Below are 4,038 nucleotides of genomic sequence, written 5' to 3'. Positions count from 1 at the left end.
ACCTTTTTTTTCTTCTGTGTCTTTACGTCCTCTATATATGAGAGTAGAAGAATAGTTCCGTTGGAGGGAAACTATTCCGTTTTGAAATTTGTCTCCATGTACTTAACAGTTGGTATCATCAAAACCTATTACATGATGTTCCTAACAATTTCCCCCTTTTTGATGATGCCAACACTTATACTTACTCTATATGGCTGATTTGATAGAAAGAATTAACAAGGATTTTATTTTTCAGCGCATATGGTAAGTTTGACAACATACTCTACTAAGCTATGAATAGTATAACTCACGCAACACCCCCAGCAAAAGATATATATGATTATAAGAAGGGAATGTTTACAAAGTAGAGTTTAGTAGACAGAATTGAAAGAAATAAGACCAAGAACAGCATAGATATCAATACATTGAGATGAGATGGAGTTTGGACAACGAGAGCTTACTTCTTGTTGGCTTTCCTTTTCTTGTTGATGGCTTCTCGTGTCTTGATGGGGTCTTTCGGATTTACCAGGCTTAAGTATTCTTCTGTGACGTCTAGATGCCTGTAGTTCCTGTAGGCTTCCCCCACGAACTCACCATCAATTACTCCATCTTTCTACCAGGCAATGCATTCTTCTGGAGACATATTGCTGTGTGTAGATATCCCAGTGATTTTCAGAAGCTTGAATATCTCCAGAGTCAGAATTTGTTCAGTGTCTTCTCTGTTCCCAAACTTGAAGTTTGTCATGAGAAGATCTATCTTCCTTTCTTCTTCTGACTGTCGTTCTTGTCTTTTTCTTCTTCTTTCTCTGTCCTCTTCTCTCCTTTTCTCCATTTCCAGTGTACGCTGGACCCTTAGGTTTTCTGCCTGTTTAGCATCCTCCACTGCTTTGCTTATAATTCTTGGTATTTTTGGAGGTGGTCCAGCTGGTTCACTTGCTGCCCTTTTCTTGCCCGTGGTATCCCCCTTCTTTTTCTCTTTATTTTCCCCCTTGTTGGCATCATCAGCACGGGAGAGGAGGGTGGACATACCTTCGAAGATTGCTTGAAGTTGGGCAGGGACTTGGTTCGACAGGTCATCTAGTATGGCCTTCATCACATCCTGTCGAAGTTCACTGGAACATTGGAAGGCTCGAAGCTCTGCTCGCATCTCGGCTAATTCAGCCCTCGCACTTGCAGCCTCTGCTCGAGCTACAGCGGCTTCATCAGTGGCTTTCCGTGCTGCATCCTCAGCCCATATCGCCTGTTCGAGAAGTTCGGCATGACGACCTTGGGATTCACTTGTGCCAGCAGCAGGCAGTGCAGCATTGCGGACCACAGCGAGTATTCTTTCGAGCTGAGCCATCTTCTGAGATTGATCAGCCATGAATTGACGCACTTCGCCAATGAAGACTTCTTCGGCCTGTTGATCATAGTCAGAAGTAGGAGATGAGGATCGAGATGTACCTTTCGTCGGAGGGGACTTGGGTGCTTCCAGATTTCCACCCATGACTTGCAATCGTGATTCCACCTCTCGACTGACTTCCTGAGGGTCAGCAGGGACACTGGGATCAGAGCTCGAAGGTAGCTCCATATCAGGTGCTTCCCGGTTTCCACCTGAGGGATGGATCACTTCTTGCTCTTCACCTCTCGAACCTGGAGCCTCAGCTTCAGCTGCTGGTAAGGTAGGATTGGCCAAGGTGGGAGTCTCTGCATCAGATGCTTCCCGGTTTCCATCTGATTGAGGTTCCCCCTCAACACTACCTCTCGAACCAGTGCTGGGAACATGATCATCTACTGGAGGAGTTGATTCATCGGCAGGTGCTTCCCGGTTTCCACCTTCTTGAACCTCAACTCTCGAACCAGCAGGGTTCTCCTCATTCTGCTCTTGTTGCTCACTTGTTTGCACTTCAGTACGCTCTGGTGAATCTGGAATATCTATTATCTCAGGAGCAACTGGTGCACTACACCTTTCCCTATTAACCATATCGATGGGAAAGCCTGGGAGTTGGAGCAACAAAATTTCACCCTCTCGAACTGTCTGAGCTTCATCTGTTGCATTCGAGGGTGTGGGCTCAGGTGGTGGCAGTAGTAAGACAGAGTTAGGTGCCACCTCATGTGCTTCAGAGGTCTCGGATTCACCTCTCGAAGCTACCTGGTCTTCTAGAGCAGATTCACTCACTTGGGACAAGGGAATTGCTGCAGTTGGAGTAGGAGTGTCAGCATCATCTCGAGCAACCCCAGAGGTCTCTCCTGGACCTCTCGTGTGTTCTACACTTTGTCCCAAGGATATTGCTGTGGCAAGCCTGATATCCTCTCGAAATTGAGCATCTAATTCAGGATCTTCTTCAGGCTCGGCTTCATCTTCTTGTGTATCAACAGCTATGCCCTTTCCTTTGTCAGATCGACCAAGATTACTCCTGATTACTTGCATCTCATGGGCACGGTTTTGAAGCTCGTCGACTGGGATTTCAGTGAGATCTAACCAGTTTAGTGCAAATCGTTCCTCAGCCTCCATCTCTGCTGCTCTTGAGATCAATTGATCAAAGGGACCTGTTCTCCAGTTGATCCAGCGAAGTACTCTGGAGAAGTCGTCCAAACTCGATACATTCTCAACACTTTGATTCAATCGAGATGTGATTTCAGCATTCAGCTCATCAGAGTCAGCAGGTAGGATTTCTGTTGCTGATGCACACTCCACAGCTTGTTCAGTTATCTCTCGAACAACCGAGAGATCATGTGTTAACCCATCATTCAGAAAGGCTTGCACTGGGTTCCTGACCACAGTGCCCTGACCATCAGCAGCCATCACACAGTCTAGATCTTCAGCTGCTGGAATATCTACCTCTCGAACCACCTGTCGTGGTTCCTCAACAATACTCTGTACTGGATCACTGATCCCAGTACCTTCAACTTCTCGAGCCTCCTCTTGAGGCAAACCAACAGAGTCACCAGTACCCTCAGCAGTAATATCATCATTAACATACGAATCTCTTGACAGGGACCTGGTAGGGGGCACTCTCTCAACCTCAGTGGCCAGTGTAGCCTGAGGTTCCCCCTGGGCTTGTGCCCTGTCCTCAAACGGTACTTGAACAACAGAGGGTGTTACCTCTCGGTTCTGGGTGACAACAGCAGTGTTGGCTTTCCTAGCCCTCTTTGGCAGATGAACCCTTTGTCTCAGTACATCGAGAGGTTCATCATCAGAATTCTTTTCCTCGGTTTGGGCTTTCCTTTTGCCCCTTCCTTTTGGCTGTGAGGGAGAAGGTGCAGCCTTAACACCTTTAGTTTTGGGGACTAGAGATTTCGTCCTACCCATATAGGTATTTCGATGAATCTCTTTTCCCTCCCTCAGTTCGAAGCCCTTCAAGCTTAAGAGAAATTGCACAACAAAGCCGAAACCAACCTTTTTACTGATCGACAGGTTGGCGTTGGAGACTGAGCGCATCACTTGCTGTTGAAGGAAGTTGAAGATAATATGTGCCCAGTCCAGCTTGTTGTTGTTCCAAATGGCATGGAGGATTTTGAGGAGGTCTAGACTAACCTCGTCAGTTCCGGACACCTTGCCGAGCACAAACTTCATGATTAGGTCGGCAGCGAGAGCAAACCTCTCCTTTAGATGGTACTTGCGGAGGGCAGAGGATGCTCTGGGTGGTGCAGTCGCTAGTCGGATTTTCTCCCAGAAAGCTTGCTTGTCCAAGTCGTAATCCGATAGGTGCTTGACTGCTTCCTCCGATGACGAGAAATCAAATGCCGCTCTGAGGTCACCTACAGATGTTGTGATGGGAAAATCATTGAAGCGGCTTTCGATTTTACCCTTCGTGACCTTGGCATTTGCGAACCATTCTGTGAAGTCGAGGGCGTGAATGGTCCGGTAGTCGTGCGTCATGTATTTCATCAGTCCTGCTTTCTCAAACTTCTTCAGGACTTTTTCCGCCATTTTTGGATTAGGGGAGTTGGTGATGAAGCCATTTCTGTCAAGGATACTCCCCGCCTTGACTTGTTTGATCTGAGAGCGAATGTGTAGCAACTCCCTCTGATATGCGTCGGAAGATGAGGTTGATGTAGAGGATTCGGACGCCATTG

This window comes from Ipomoea triloba, chromosome 14 (assembly GCF_003576645.1).
Source record: "Ipomoea triloba cultivar NCNSP0323 chromosome 14, ASM357664v1".
Taxonomy (NCBI): domain Eukaryota; kingdom Viridiplantae; phylum Streptophyta; class Magnoliopsida; order Solanales; family Convolvulaceae; genus Ipomoea; species Ipomoea triloba.
This window is presented reverse-complemented; position numbering follows the sequence as displayed.